This window comes from Ursus maritimus, unplaced genomic scaffold (genome assembly GCF_017311325.1).
Source record: "Ursus maritimus isolate PB19 unplaced genomic scaffold, ASM1731132v1 scaffold_27, whole genome shotgun sequence".
Classification (NCBI taxonomy): Eukaryota; Metazoa; Chordata; class Mammalia; order Carnivora; family Ursidae; genus Ursus; species Ursus maritimus.
The window spans coordinates 7,038,302-7,055,364 of record NW_024425230.1 but is presented as its reverse complement, the minus strand read 5'-3'; the positions used below and the strand labels follow the sequence as shown (position 1 = coordinate 7,055,364).

At 41.8% G+C, this 17,063-nt stretch overlaps 1 protein-coding gene across 2 annotated transcripts in view; it reads left to right on the top strand.

Moving 5' to 3' along the window:
• FAM189A1 (family with sequence similarity 189 member A1) overlaps positions 1-17,063 on the top strand; it is a 454,124-nt gene that overhangs the window by 336 nt on the left and 436,725 nt on the right. The gene's annotated exons all lie outside the window — the stretch shown is intronic.

Below are 17,063 nucleotides of genomic sequence, written 5' to 3'. Positions count from 1 at the left end.
CGCGGGGTGCAGTTCAGAAAACTCTGGTCTGAATAACTCCGGGGACCTTACTCACCGCTCTCGGAGCATCGCTTTCCCTTTCCTATAGCGCTGATCCCGAGTTACTTTTCTTGGAAGAAACCGAAGCTAGGCGCCCGCCCTCCGCCCAGCCTGCAGCGGCCCGGGGGACCGCCGGGTGAGGGGTGGGCGGCGGGCGCGCGTCCGGCCGCGGGGTCTGCCCTGGGCTCTGGGGGACTCTGCGCGCTGGGGACCCTCGACTCTCCCTGGCCCGACTCAGTGCAGCCAGGAGGCCAGACCGAGGCGGGGAGGTGGGGTGCGATCCCCGTGCGGGGCTGCAACTCGGCGCGCGTCTCGCCTGCGCGGCGGCGGGAACTACGGGCTGGGGGCACGGGACGCGTTCGCCCCTGCTGCGGGTCAGTCCGGGCGCGGAGTCCGGCCGGCCCCCCTGTGGCCGCTTACAGACTTGGCATCGGGGACTTGGCGTTTCCCGCGTGCGTCCGGAACGCTGTGTGGGCGGCGGGACTGGGCAGGCGACCCGAAACCGGCGTCCGGGGGCGTGTTTTCTGAGCTCCACACCTCGACGGTGACCGATTTTCACGCTGTTGACCCCCAAACTAGAGAAGCCAGGGACTAAAAAGCCTCCATTGGAGAAAGCCATCAGGAGACACCTATTATAAGGAAGCGACTGTCCACGAGAGTTAATTTTTAGGGGGATTTTTATAGCCTTGTGATGAAAGTTGTGTTTTCCTTATATTGATAAAGAGTGGACATATGGAAACGGAAAAAATACATGGAGAGCAGACATTTATGAAGAGAAGCTCTTGTTCTGAGAAGTCTTGACATCTGTAACTACATTTGGTTTATGGTGCTGAAGCACATAGAGCCTTAAACTGTAAACTCAGTATGTTTTAATTCCTTCTCCAGAAATCCAAACTAAGCCTTTGTAATGAATGTTTACTGTTTGTTCTTGAATGTTGAAATTTAGCAGTTCTGCTTTGCTTTTTCATGTTGTTGTTCTTTTGTAATGGCCTCTGTTCTCCAAGCCCATTGCGTGGCTTTTGATATGAGATCTGAGTAAAACTGACTCTGTGACACCCGGATCGATACAGGTGCGGTCCTTCATTCTAATGGGGGTATTAATTTTCAAAGCTTATTTCAGACCACGGTGGAGTCTTGGAGAGCTGATTAGAAACAACAGTATGTGTGGCCACAGCTCAGAGTGTTTGGATCAGAAAGAGGACGTCGAAGGCAGAAACGGGGGAGCCATGATTCAAATGGGCCGCTATATATAGTTTTCACACATCTGTTGCTCAGTTTTTAGCATTATTTAATATGCATTATTTTCATATCGTCTGTTTTGTGGGCACTGATGTTTACGTCTGCTGGAGCCAGCCTACAGGTGGCAGACTGGTAAATTAGCTTCACTTCCTGGCTCCTCCCCGAGCCTCCCTTTCTCCCATTTAGCTTTAGCTATGATTTTTGGTACTCCCAAAGGGCATTGAAAAACAGCTGCCTTTTAACAATAAACCTAAAAGGGAAAACATTACCTGGACACGATAGAAAAACTGTGTGAAAAGTGTACATTCACTCCATTTTCGTTTGAAGGGGTAAATTGTAAAACAGTAATTCACCTTGAATTTCCAGTGTTATTCCTTTCAACAAGTATAACCTATTAGTTTTAACTTCCCCGGATTCAGAGTAATTCTGCAAATATCTGCTATGTGCAGCCATTCCTCTAGGCTCTGGGGATGACACTGAACACAACAAACTCTGCTTACATTTTTGAGATTTTAAGCTAATGTCTATCCGCTATCTCCTACTCTGCCCCCTCACATCCACTTTCTCATTGCCTTGTTTTCTTTCTTCAAAATTAATCTGCCACAAGCACCTTTAAGATTCGTTTACTACAGTATATACACTATTTTTCACATCTTGTCTCTGCCCTTTGCAGAAATAGTGGTTGGTTGTGTTGGGACAGGTTTGCATGTTAGCTTGGCTGTGAGTGGTAATGTTGGCCTCTCTCTCTCTCTCTCTCCATCCTCCGAGACCTGGAGACTGCCCTGCAAGGATATTTTTCACTTAAGAATGGTGACTAGGGTGTCTGGCTTTATTCTGAAATCTGCCCTGTGGGGTGAGGGCCACACGGGGGTCCTCTGCATCTTCTGTAATGAAATGTGAGGGCTCTGTAGCAAGCTCTAGATTTCTAGGCCTTCTCTGTGGTTTGTACATGGTGAAGAATCACTGTAAAAATAACTTGCCTCTATTTAAGACAAAATAATACATACAAAAGAGCTCACATATTTTGAGCACATACTATGTGCCAGACATTGAGCTGAGTGTTTTATATGGTGTGATAGCACGTTTCATCTGTGGTCCTTGGTACTCACACTCTTGTGCAGATCCCTCCACTTGAATTTGGACTAGGCTTCTTCTTTTTTTTTTTTTTTAAGATTTATTTATTTATTTATTTACTTATTTGACAGAGAGAGACAGCGAGAGAGGGAACACAAGCAAGGGGAGTGTGAGAGGGAGAAGCAGGCTCCCCCCCCCCCGCAGGGAGCCCTATGCGGGGCTCGCTCCCAGGACCCTGGGATCATGACCTGAGCTGAAGGCAGACGCTTAATGGCTGAGCCACCCAGGTGCCCCTGGACTAGGCTTCTGACTTGCCTTGGCCAGTAGAATCCTGAAAGTGGAGGCAGTCTCAGGGCTGGGCCTAAGCCCTAAGAAGTCTTGGCAGCTTCTTCTGGGGACACTGAGATGGAGGGTGAGTAAGTAACTTGCTATATTAGTCAGGGTTCTCCAGAGAAAGAACCGATAGCTTTCTCATTCATCCTCTTGAGGAACTGGCTGACATCGAAGCCAAGAAATCCCATGATCTTGCCATCTCTAAGCCGGAGAAACCAGGGAAGCTGGTGGTGTAATTCAGTCTGAATGCAAAGGGCCAAGCACCAGGGCGCCAACGGTGTAATTCCTGGTGGGAGTCTGAAGTCTGAGAGCCAGGAGTGCTGGTATCTGAAGGCAGGAGAGAATGGATATCCCAGCTCAGTCCCTGGGTTCAAATTCACCTTTCCTCTGCCTTTTTGTTCTGTTCAGGCCCTCAAAGGATTGGATGATGCCTGCCCTCCTGGGTGAGGCCAATCTTCTTTACTCAGTTTACTGATTCAAATGCTAATTTCCTCCAGAGACATCCTCCCAGCCACACCCAGAAACTATGTTTTACCAGCTATCTGGGCATCCTCTAGCCCAGTGAAGTGGACACATAAAATTAACTGTCACACCTGCTCAAGGTTACCCAGCTAAGTGGCCACTGTCAACTTTGAACTCGGTCGCTCTGACCTTAGAGGCCATACTTCTAGCCCTTAGACTTAACCTGCCCCCTTAGGCAGAGGCAGAGAGGATAGAATAAAGCACTGTGGTAAAGAGTCAAAGGCAAAGCTCCTCAAGGAGGTCATACCCCAGTTTCTTAGGAGAAACACAAAACATGCCTGCAGAGGTGAACATTCAAGAAAAATGTGGAGAGGCATTGCATTCGGGAAGGATATGTAAGGTTCAAGGAGCACCTTGGCTAAGTTGGAGATGGGGGGGCGGAGGGGTGAGGGGAATAGGGGGCGGGAGCAGGGGTGGGGGGCAGCAGGTCTGGTAGAGGGAGCATTTGCTATTTCAGCCATCTGCGGACCACCTTCAGACGGTGTTGCTGCCCCAGGTCCTTGCTACCCAGCTAGGAGTCGGGAGGTGGATCGTCTCCCTCGCGGATGAATGCCTGGCCTGTTTTGAGAGAGGATGATCTGTATGAACAGTTTAAGAGCCTCACGGAGCTAGGTCTTGAATAGTTGTCCTTTAGCAGAGCCGCTTCGTTATGTTTCTTTGAAAATTTTGTAAGGCCCAGGACATCAGAGACAAATTCACATTGTGAATTATCCACATGACCAGTGACGTACATGGATAAAGACGTAGCTATTGGGAGCTGGCTGTGACGGCCTATGTATGTGTGCATGTGTATTTTTCTTTTCTGTAAAAGCAACACTGTTGGATTTTTTTCATACTTCAATAGCAATATATACTTGTTGCAATAACTGAAACATAGAAGTGTAACAAAGAAAACATGATAACAATGCCTCCTTCTATCCCAATTCTGGACCCACAGGTAGCCTGTGTTACCAGTGTTGGGTAATGGGATCTTTCCATGCTTTCCTGCATGATCACAAAAGCATTAGAATTTATGTGTATGTGTGAAATATGTTTCTTTTTTTTAGTTTGCAAAAAGATTATACCACATACCATACTCTGACTTTTTAAGTTTAGTATATAATAAATATTCCCAGCCATACCCATTATTATTATTATTATCCCCATTATTTGTAATGCCTGCATTAGAGTCCATAGTATGAATTACTATAATTTATTCAGTTATTCTCCTGTAGGGAATATTCTGGTTGTATCAGTTCTTTGTCTCTACAAACATTGTTGCTTATCTAAACTTAGGTGCCAGTACCTGTTTTTTTTTTTTTTTTTTTAGCATAAATTCCTCAAGGTGAAATTGCTGGTCAAAGGGTATTCAAATTTAGAATTTTGTTGGGTATTGCTAGATTGATTTCCTCAGAAGACTGTAGTCATTCCTACCCACAGAAGCATTTCATCAGCGTGCCCTTCTGCCACCTTCTTACCAGCACTGTTAGCAGTTCTTCACATTTTTATTCACTGGATGGGAGAAAAAAAAGATAGTTCCTTGTTCTCCTTTGATCTGCATTTCCATGGTTACTTTATTATATGTTGCAAGTATTTTCTTGCAATATCCTCACTTCTCATTTGGCTTAAATTTTGGCGTCCTTTGCCATATAGAAGATTTAAGGACTTTTTATGCAGTCAAATCTGTTCTTTTTCTCTCTTACAGGTTCTGGGTCCTTTTCTCTGAGTTTAAGAGGGTCATCATTATGGGGCGCCTGGGTGGCTCAGTCATTAAGCATCTGCCTTCAGCTCAGATCATGATCCCAGCATTCTGGGATTGAGCCCAGCATCGGGCTCCCTGCTCAGTGGGAAGCCTGCTTCTCCCTCTCCCACTCCCCCTGCTGTGTTCCCTCTTTCGCAGTCCTACAATGGAATATTATTCAGCCATCAAAAAGAACTATTTCTCAACATTTGCTGCAACATGGTTGGGACTGGAGGAGATAATGCTAAGCGAAGTAAGTCAAGCAGAGAAAGACAATTATCATATGGTTTCACTCATTTATGGAACATAAGAAGTAGGAAAATCGGTAGGAGAAGAAAGGGAAGAAGAAAGGGGGGAGGGGTAAACAGAAGGGGGAATGAGCCATGAAAGACTATGGACTCTGGGAAACAAACTGAGGGCTTCAGAGGGGAGAGGGGTGGGGGAATGGGATGGGCCGGTGATGGGTAGTAAGGAGGGCACGTATTGCATGGTGCCCTGGGTGTTATACGCAAGTAATGAATCATGGAACTTTACATCAAAAAGTACTGTATGGTGACTAACAATATAATAAAAAAATATTATTAAAAAAATTAAAAAAAGAGGGTCATCATTAAAGAGGTCATACAGATATTCTTTTAAACTTCCTTCTAATGTTTTCATTTTATTTTTTCCATTCAAATTTTATTTTATCCAGAATTGATTTTGCATTTGGTATGGAAAAAGGGCCTAACTTGATTTGCTTTCAGACAAATTTCCTGGGTGGTTCGGTTTTGGGGCCCTCTTCAGTTTTACTCTCTTGTCTATCACAGAGCCAATACCACATTATTTTGATGATAGTAACTTCATGGTGAGTTTCACTATCTGTTAAGTTATGCCCCTCCACGCTCTTTGCTTTTTCAAAAGCACCTTGGCCGTTCTTCCATATGTACTTTAAAAAGTCTGTGTCTAGTTAGGACGTCTTTATTTCACATCTGTTCCTGAAGGGCATTTTCACTAGATATAGAATTCTGGATTGGCAATTCTTTCAGCCTTGAAAAATAGTCCAATTCCAGCCATCCTCCATGTTTTCTGATGGAAATCCACGGTGATTTAAATTGTTGTTTCCAGAGAAGGTGATAGATATTTTCTCCTGTCATCTCCATTCTGCCATTAAACTTGTCCAAAGAGTTTGTATTATATTTATTATCTTCTCACTTAAAAAAAATCCCATTTGGTTCCTCTTCATATCTCCTATTTTTTCCCCTTACTTTTTGGTTATAATTTTTTATTCATTTCCAAAACAGTGACCCTTTCCTTCCTGGAGAATTTTTATTATTGTTGCTTTAAAGTCTTTTTGTTTGAGAAGTCCAAAATCTATCTTCGTTTTCCCATGGAAGTTGACATTTTCCTGAATCTTGGCACGCTGAGTAATTTGGGATTGTGTCCTAGACATACTGAATAACATGTTGTGAGTCTCTGGGTATTGTTTGATCCCGAGGAGAATGCTGATGTTTTTGTTTTAGTAGGTTAGCCGTCCTCTTGAGTGTAGATCACAACTTCTGACCAGCCTACTGTGCGTGGTGGTTCTGATGTGAGTGTAGTTTTCGAAGTCTCTGCAGTCCTGTTCACACCTGTCCTGCATGTGGGCCACCCAAGTGGCCAGTCTGGCTCTTGGACGGTGATCTATCCTGTAGAACTGTTCCCAAAGTTTGTGTTTTCTATTTAGGGTATTACATACACCTGCACACCGTGGGGATGAGCCATGAGTTCATGAATGCATGTTAGGGATCTCTGTCCCTGGCTCCTCCCTCTCTGTGACCTGGATGTTGTCTGTTTCCATGGGGCTTCCCTTATCTAGTCCTCCAAGAGGGCGAGAGCTTTACCTTGCTTTGCTGCATCCTTCCCGTGTCTACATTTGGGTAGGGGCCATGCAGGAGGAGGACATAGAGAATCAGCAACAAGGCTTTGCGCTCCCTTCTTGGGACTAAGCTCCTGCCATCAGAGAGGAAGATTCTTCTATGCCTTCCCTGCTGCTGTCGCTGCTCTGGTATTGCTGGGGGGCTGGGATGTGAGAGAAAGAAGAGAAGGAAATCCAAACGAGAAAACAATGGGGATTGTCTTGCTGTCTTTTGGCACTGGGAAGTCTATTTCCAAAGCCTTGAGCCAGAACTAGAGGGCTTCTGGGCTCTTTCTGTCTGCATGAATGCTCAATTTTGGGTTTCAGGCTGTGTTGAGTTTTGGCTAGGGGACACTGTGGAGGGAAAAATGATAAGCTGCTGCCAATTTGGTGGTACTTTGAATTATATTGTTCATCCTCAGTCTATTTAGCTTTTCAGAGTTTTCAAGCGGTTTATTCTATGCCTTCTATTAGATCTCGTAGCCGCCATCGGTGGAGACACAGGGTAATGTATGCTTGCTTACTGTACCTGGAACTGGAACCTCAACGCTTTTCATACGCTCACTATATGAGTCACACATTCTACATTCAGATAATTGTCTTTTCAATACAAAGTCCACAGACCATAGTTTTGAATTTGCAAGAACTCCGGGAATATTGTACCTATGAGGAGTTTACTAGAGAATGAGCTTCAGAAAACTAAAATGATTGGCGACGATTTTCATAAATTCTAGGGGTGAGCATCGACTGTTTTTAACTATAAAACTAAAACATGACAGTGGGGGGGGGCAAATTAATATGTAAGTGTTATGTGCTCTGATTATAAAGAAAAATACAGCTAAAAAATAAATGGCAGGAAATGAGGGGAGAATAAGGGGGAAAGCAGAATAAGCTCCTTGTCATGTTGGTTAAATTAACTAGACGTAAAAACTGTCTCTTGAAGCTGACAAAGCAAGGAGGAGAAGGTTCAGTTTATTTAGATTTATTTAAGACTACAAAAATTAACACCAAATGAATATTAGGGACTCAAATTGATGGTTTGAGAAGAGCAAGGGAAGGAGGAAGAAGCATTTGCTAGCTACTTGCATTATGGCTCATAGTCGTGAGGTGATAATATGCAAAAGAGGAGGTTACCAAGGGAGTGATACAAGCTACTAATAGAAAAGTAGTAATTAGAACCCAGATCCTTCTTGCATACCTAAAGAAATGCAGAGAGAGAGAACAAGCAAGTGGAGACTGCAGCCCACATACCAAAAGACTTCATGTCTGCGTGTAGGTGTTTTAAATGTAAGGTTAAAAAATCTGCCAAAGCTGATGCCAAGGCTGGATTAATATATGTAAATGGGCTTAATTAACCTAGTTAAAAAACTTTTTCAGGTTGACTAACAAAGGCGAGATCCAGAGATAGACCTAAAAATAAAAAAAGCTGGAAAGGCTAAAAATAAAAGAAAAGATATACCAGGAGACTTCCAATAAAGGGAAAGCAGGTGGACAGACAAGGTGGAATTCATATATTGCTGCTTGCTCATGATACAGTATAATGCTGTCTTCATATTTTGCTTCTCCCAATTAACATTTTAACAGTTCTTGCTGTTCCTCTACAGAGAAAGTGTTTATTTCTTTTGTTTAGAAAATTTCTTACTCTATTTTTGAGTACTTGGGGTTTTCCATATCTATATTCATATCACCTATAAATAATTTTGTTTCTTCGTGTTCAGTATTCTTCACATTTTAATATTTGTTTTCTACTGTTTATTTCTTTCACTTATTGCATTGATTGAAACCTTAGTAATGTCAAAGGAGAGTGTGAAAGGAAACATTCATGTCTTGTTTTTGATTTTAATGGGAATGGCTTTAATTTCATTACTTTAAGCCGATGTTTGCTTTTATTTTTTAGCAGATGGGTAATTTTGATTGCTTAAATTTTGCTACAATACCAAGCATGTGGAGAAGTTACAAGAAAAGTCCAAAGAATCCCATACCCGTAACCTAGGGTATATTAATAATTCACCAATTATTAACATTTTTTTGCCTCGTTAGCTTTATCATTTCCAGACCCCCAAACTTCTGATTGACCAACTGATCCATCAGGAATGCATCCATCTACATATTATTTCTGAATCACTTACAAGTACATTGCAGACCTCATGCGCCTTTGCCCCTGAATACTTCAGTGTATATTTCCTTGTAAGGACATATCATAAACATGGGGCAATAATAAAAGTCAGGAAATTAACCTTGCACAACACTGTTACCTATGGTCCATATTCAAATTTTGTCAATTGTCCCCACAATGTTCCGTATAAATATTTCTTCCTGCCTCCTCTCCAGTCTAGTGTTCAAGTTAGGAATTTAAAAGTCATACTTAGGGAATTAACTTCTGTTTAGAATTCTTTTAAAGGATGACTGCTGAATTTTTCAGATGTTTTCAGTCATATATTTATACAATCCCTTGGTTTTTCTCCTTCAGTAATTGATATACTGAAGTATGTTGATAGATTTCCTAACATTGAATTATCCTTGGATTTCTGGAACAAACCTTATCACTTATTCTCTTAATATAGTGTTGGAATCCACGTGCTAATATATTAAGATGTTTGCTTCTATAATCATATATAAAGTTGGTCTGGAGTTTGTTCATGCATGTACACCATATTTAGTTAAGTTGTGCTGGCTTTGTAATATAAATTGCTTGCCATATTTTTCTGTGGATTAGCTCGGGAAGGATCTGTTCTTTATAAGTTAGCTCATCTGTAAAGTCTATAAACTGCCTACTTTAAGTTATAGATTCTTTTTTTTAAAGTGATAGATTCTTAACCGTTAATTGTCTTACATATTAGTAGTCTCTTCAAGTTGTCTTCTTCAGCAAATGTTGGCTTTTGGTTTTATTTATTTTTTTCTACTTGAAAATTGTCGCTGGCTGTCTATTATAATCATTTCTAATTCATTAATTTCCACTTTTTATTCTTATACGTTCCTCTATTTTGTTTGATTTTCTTAGTTTTGTAGGTTTGTGATACGTAACTGATATGTCAGTTGCATATTTGATATTCATTTTTTAAATAATAAAAGCAATTACAGTTAAAATTTTATTGAGCCATAGGTATATTTGTATCACATCGATTTCAATACAGAGTTCTCCCACTTACATTCATTTTTAGATGTTTATAATTTTAATTTTGATTTTTCTTTGATCCTGGGCTTCTATAAAATAATTTTCTTAATTAGCAGATAGTCTTTTTTGAGAGGTGGAGGTTGGGTGTCATTGTTACTGATTATCTTGTTTTACCTAAGGATAGTCTATGTGGCTTGCAAAGTTTTTTTTGTAATACAGCGGTTTTTAAAATCATCAGTACTCGGGGCACTTGGGTGGCTCAGTCGGTTAAGTGTCTGCCTTTGGTTCACGTCATGATCTCAGCCAGGGTCCTGCTGAGCAAGGAGCGTACTTCTCCCTCTCCTCCCCACTCATGCGCTCTCTTGCTCTGTATGTCTCAAATAAATAAATAAAATCTTAAAAAAAAATCATCAGTACATTGTTAATTTTTTCAAAGTTAAATCTTTTTTTTTTTGGTCTGTGTGATATGTTACATTATTTGACAGTTATGTTAAAGTCATCCCGTCTGTTTTGTGTTTTACATTCCTGTATTGCTATGACTTTGCTTTATGGTTTTTACCTTGATGTTGTTTTGTGTGTGTTTATGACTACACCTTATTTATTGGTGATATCTTTTGTCCTAACATGGTATACATTTTTGTTCTATTCTGAGCTATTGGTATTCGATTTCACTTTAATTGATATTAGTATCATCATGCCTGCCTTTTAAAAAAAATTTACAACAACCTTAGAGACTTTCATTGTCCTTATGATTTTTGTACTCAACACCTTTTCTTGATTGAGTCACATATTTATCAGTTTCTTTGCTTATCATTGCTTCTTATATCCTGTTACTTCCTTGGGGTTTAAATTTCTTCTTTAGTCAAACACGTCGTTAGTAATTCTTTCAGTGAAGGTTTGCAAATTACTATTTGTTTGAAAAAATTCTCTGTTTCACCTTATCTTTTGAAAGATTGTTGATCTGGGTGTAGAATTCTAAGTCGATGGTTATTTTTCCTCAGTATTTTGAGGACGTCTTCTTGCCTCTCGTTTTGTAGAACTTTTGCTATGAGTCTGCTTATAAGAAATCTGTTTTTTCCTGGGTTGCTTTAAAGGTTATCTTTTTCACGTGATGGTCTGCATTTCCAACAAATGTAGATTTATGGCATGAATCCTGTTCTGGAGTTAAGCTATTTGAGTAAGAAGATTGAACGTGTCTTTCCGTATGTATCTTCTACTTCTTTCTGTATGTACCTTGGACTTCCTTCTATCCTGCCTGTCCCTGTTCCTCTTGTTCAGACTGTCTAACTCTATCTTTATGTGCCACAGTCTGAAGACGTCCTTATGTTTCTTCCAGTTCACAGGCTCCGTTTTTAGCTTTCTTTCTTTCTTTCTTTCTTTCTTTCTTTCTTTCTTTCTTTCTTTCTTTCTTTCTTTCTTTCTTTCTTTCTTTCTTTCTAGATTTTATTTATTTATTTGACAGAGATAGAGACAGCCAGCGAGAGAGGGAACACAAGCAGGGGGAGTGGGAGAGGAAGAAGCAGGCTCCCAGTGGAGGAGCCCGATGCGGGGCTCGATCCCAGAATGCTGGGATCACGCCCTGAGCCGAAGGCGGACGATTAACGACCGCACCATCCAGGCACCCCCGTTTTTAGCTGTTTCTTATCAGCTATTGAACCTGTCCTTTGAGTTTTTTATCTCAATGACTATATTTTTTATTTCTAAAGGTTCTATTTTGGTCTTTTCTAAATCTGCCTTTTCTTCTTCTGTCATAGTACTTTGTCCTTTTCTTAAGGTCTTGATTCTCTCTTTTATTTCTTTAGTAAGTTTAAACAAACATGGTTTTATATACCTTGGCATTTGGTGTTTCCCTTACTAGAAGTTCTGTGGACTACTCCTATGTGTTGTTTGCTCATGGGTGGGTGATCTGATTTCCTTGTATATTTTGTGATAGTGTTTTTTAGGGGGAGAGGGGTTGAGCTCATCTTTAGTGCCCTTCTGCTGTAGAATCCTCGTGTAGTCAGATAAGCGTTCATTCCTTTGGAGAGGCTTTGCAAAACTTTTTTTTTTTTTTTTTTTTTTTTTGCAAAACTTTTGTTAGCTGCCAGATATCACCATCTGGGACCAAATTTTCTGTTAATTTATTTGCTTGAGTGTTCCTACATCATGCGCGTGCCAGAAATTTATTGAATGTTCATTCCTTGAGGGTGGTAGCTTTATGCTTTGATTTCAGTTCCGGCTTTCCCTACCTCTTGTGGACCAGAGATCCTGAATTTCCTTCCAGTTTGGACATTAGCTAAGCCTCTGGCTATCATAGCTGCCCCTCCTTACCCTTTACCTTGGCTGCACTCAACATGAAACATTTTGCTTCATGTAAGTGGAATCATGTAATATTTGTCTTTTTTCTGACCGACTTATTCTGCTCAGCATAATGTCCGCAAGGTTCATGTATGTCATGGCCTGTGACAGAATTTCCTTTCTTTTTAAGGCTGAATAATATTCTGTTGTATATATGTACCGCATTCTGCTTATCCATTTGCCCTTCAGTGGACAGTTCGGTTGTTTCCACCTCTTGGGTTCTGTGAATAATGCTGTGTACGTGGCTGTATATATATCTGTCCTCAAGTTGATTTTTATTCCATTCTCCAACCCTCCTCTCCTCTGCTTCTCCCTTCTTCTGGTGGTTATATTTTCATCTTGGACAATCTATTTCAATCTGAATTTTCTCCCTTTTTTTATTTTAAAGATTCAGTTATTTTTTTAAAAGTATTATCTACATCCAATGTGGGGCTTGACTTACAATCCTAAGATCAAGAGTTGCATGCTCTATGACTGAGCCAGCCAGGTGCCCCATCAGTCTGAATTTTTTAAAAAAAAATTTATTTATTTAGAGAGAGAAAGAGTGGTAGGGGGAGGGGCAGAGGGAAAGGGAGAGAGAAACTCAAGCAGACTCTGCGCTGAGCACAGAGCCCGATAGAGGGCTCGATCCCACCACCCTGAGATCACGACCTGATCCCACGACCTGACCCGAAACCAAGAGTCAGGTGCTTAACCGACTATGCTACCCAGGCACCCCCAATCTGAATTTTCTAATAGCATACCAAATTAAATGATTGATATGATTACTGTCCTTTTCATTCAAACCGAAAGGTTCCTTCACCCCTTCCCACCCCTCAGTTCCATCAGCTCCTATCCCCTGCCCAGCAGCCCCTCAGGAAGAAATCTCTGGAATCTTTCTCTGTCCCTGGTTCAATTTGACAGGCTAGTTCAAAAGGAAATAGATTTTGAACATTATATAGTATATATACTTTAAATGCATGGGGGAGAATATTTTTTTGCTCCATAGCTCAGTCTTTTATTGGGAAATTTTGAATTTGAATCTTGAAAAGGTCAAAATGTACTGTATCCTATGGTTTTATTGAAGAGTAAAGAAAATGTCATAAAGCCCATGATGGTTTCTTAGACGCCTTGATATTGTTGCTGTATTTGTTGATGAATTCAAACCATGTGTGAGGTGCTGGATCCTCACAGAGCTGGTGTCAGGGTGACAGCAACAGAAGGAGAGATATTGATAGACACAGTGAAAGCTAGGGCAGGGCTTCCTCTTGGCCCCCAGCACCCCACCCTCCTTGATTCTTCGCAGGCACCTGCTGCTGAATGTTGCCTGGTGAAGGAAGGAACCCCCCAGGTCCTTGGAGAAACCACTTTGCCTTTCTCACTGGGGCAGTATGTGTAATGGCCCCTGTTAGCTTTTCTGCAGGCTCCATAGGAGTGCCTGCCCATGTACCCACCTGGGCCCTTTCTTTGAGACACCAGGTGTGATTTCTAGTGAAAGCTGATTTCCAGGCCCATACCCGAATTCTGTTTCTGCATTTAGGCACTTTAACTGACCTCACATTGATATCATGTTTTGGAATTACAGTTTCAATTTATAATCATGGCCTGCTTTTATTTCCTCTACATTTAACTGTTGACAAAAACATTGTATTTTCCTTAACAGGTACAGTTATAGTGAAGTGGACAGTTATTTAAGGAGGCTACGGGAATTGACGATACTGGCATTTTGGAGGGGGGAGTGTTCAGTCATATATTCAGGCCATGGCAAATGTAAACAAATGACTTCTTTTGTATCAGCCGTTATAGAGCCTATGACTCAATTATCTACCACCTTGAAATTTAAGCACATTCTTTTATAGAAAAAATATAGAAAATTTGAAGTTCATGAAAAAGTAAAGTTTTATTTGAAAAATACTGAGGTTATCTAATTATAAGTGAAGTGTTGGCTTCTCATCCATGATGAGAAATTTTAGATAATGGCTTTGACAGTGAACTTGGGTGGTGATTTTAAAATGGAGATTTGGAACCCTCAGCAAAATTTGGAAGGACTATGGTAATGACACCTACTTAACATGTTAATAAGGTACTTAGCCAAAAGAGCATATACTCATCAGAATCACCTGATTTCAGAAAAAAACATACTTTTTTTTTTTCAGTTATATCCCACAGAGTTCTTTTCAGCTATTCACAAAGGGACACTCACTACCTTTTTAGACACTGATTTTTGACTCAGTCTCAGACAAAGACAAAGGAACACAGCATCTGCTTTTCACCTGCCAATTTTATCAAATTCAGCATTGGTGTCCCCCATGTCCTCTCTCCATGCCCACCATGTGCCACGAGACAGGGGTGAGGCTCAGTGCCGGCTCTTTTTTCTTGAAAGGAAATAACCCCGAAGAAGTGGATTAATGGAGGCTTAGGTCTGTCCTAACTGGTGGTTGGTAAATAGCTTCTTCCAAGATGGACTTTCTTTTTGAAAAAATATACAGCCTATGATACTTTTTATTTTTTTGTTGCTATATAATCAATAACAACAACAACAACAACAAAATAGAAACAAAAGAAAACAAAGAGCTGGGAATCCCTTGAGCAAGGCACTGCACGGGAACTTCAAGAGTTCTACCAGGGGCCATTAAGTGTCGCGCAGATGGCACCTCTCAGGTGAGGGGAATGGAATCAGAGTTTAGGAGAAAGAGAAACAGTGTTTCCGTGTGGAGAAACAGCCCTGGTGGGGCATGTTCTCTTGAAAGCACCCGTTCCTCTCTCTCTCTGTTTTACGGTGGTGATCGTGATTCTGACCGTGATGACAAAAGTATTAGCTATCTAATTTTGTGGAAATTACAATGCAAATAGCACAGAAGGATACAGACTGAAATGCAAAAATCCATCCCTCAGCTCCTGCCTTCCCCATTCCTCAAAGTTAAATATTTTCAACCCTTCTGTTATTTCTTTGGTGGCTGGCACACCGTTGTCTTCCTGTCTGGTGTCCCTGGAGAGACGTCCGATGCCTATCTGGCTCATTTTTTTTTGTTGTTGGCAATATAGCCAGTTTTTCCCTTCTGGGAACTTCTAGGGGCTGCTCTTTGTTCTTGGGTGTTCTGATACTCTGCAGGGTTTAGTAAAGGGTCTAAGCCATTCCATGTGTCCCTTCTTTAATGCTGGAAATCTGGTTCTTTGATTATTTCCACATCTTGGGGTTTTTTGTGTGTGTGCTCATCTTTTATGGAACTCCGTTTCCCTGGCTGTTTGACCTGTGTTGATCTTCCGGGCTCCTCAGCTCGTCCTCCCGTTTTTTAGACGCCTTTGCCTTTCGCTTTGTCATCTGAGAGATTTCTTCAGCTTCAGCTTCTGGATCATCTATGGAAGATTTAAAAAGTAATTGCAGCTGTGACACAGGGCCGGGCAATTGGAAGGATTCTGGAGACTGCGGGGTGTATCCGAGGAAGGCTTTAATGCAGGGAGAGTTCAGTGCAGCAGGAGAGAAAAGCACAAGCAAATATCAGAGAGCTCTGGGCCACCCCAGGGGCAGCTCCCGGGGTCCTTTCTGCATCACACAGGATGTGCTTTTGTGAACTGTCATGATATTTGAGAGCGACAGTCTTACCTGAAAGTGCATCTTTTCTACCCTTTCTGGTCATGTAGCCAAAGCCAGGCTACACAGCCATGTTCAAAAGAGAAAAATCTAGAGAAGGCAAGTGCAAACCATCACTCTGAACATTTTCTATAAACAGTCTGATGAGTTGCTGCGGGTTGCCCCGGTCAGCCTGGGACCCAAGCAGAGGTGGACGTTAATTGCTGGTTGGCGCATTTCATTCTGGCTTGGCTACCTGTCTGCCCCTGTGGTTCCGGGTCTCCCTGGAGACTCGCGTAGGTTGCAACAGACCTGGTGAGATGAACTCTGCACTTACCCAGCAATCATAATGAAAACTGCGATGGTCCCTTTCATCTTTTCAGCTGATTTATCTTGGCATTTGTCTTCCTTTCTGGTTGCGTTACTTTTTCATTTCTACGTCAGGGTACTGGTTGGAATTAAGTAAAATCAGTTTTCTTCTTCTCCTAGAGTTCTGTTTGCTCTAGGGTCAGCCTGTTTATTTTTCTAAATCTGCCTATTTTGTGTGTTTGAGTTTTCTTATTGGTGCAGTGGTTCCTGGTTGTCCTTTGGTGTTTGTAATGTAAGGAATATGAAAGTTGGTTAAAAGAGGTGCTCGGCATGTTTTCCTCTCTGTTCTTGTCCTCCTGTCAAATGAGGAACTGACTTTGCTCTGTCTGGACGTGGGCAAGGCATATTGCCTGGTAGCTACTCCTTTTTTTTTTTTTTTTTTTAAGATTTTATTTATTTGTGGGGCGCCTGGGTGGCGCGGTCATTAAGCGTCTGCCTTCAGCTCAGGGCGTGATCCCAGCATTCTGGGATCGGGCCCCACATCAGGCTCCTCTGCTAGGAGCCTGCTTCTTCCTCTCCCACTCCCCCTGCCTGTGTTCCATCTCTCGCTTGCTGTCTCTCTCTGTCAAATAAATAAATAAGATCTTTAAAAAAAAATTTATTTGTGAGCAAGAGAGCATAAGTAAGGGGAGCAGCAGAGGGAGAGAGAGAGAAGCAGGCTCCCCGCTGAGCAGGGAGTCTGCTGCGGGGCTCGATCCCAGGACCCAGAGATTATGACCCGAGCTGAAGGCAGATGCTTAACCGACTGAGCCACCCAGGTGCCCCCTGGCAGCTACTCCTTTGAGCACTTGGGCTGTGGCTAGGCTAGCTGCCTCTCCTCCTTATCTTAGGCTACCCTGAAGAGTGTCCGCTCTGGGGCATGACTTCTTTTTTTTTTTTTTTTTTTTTT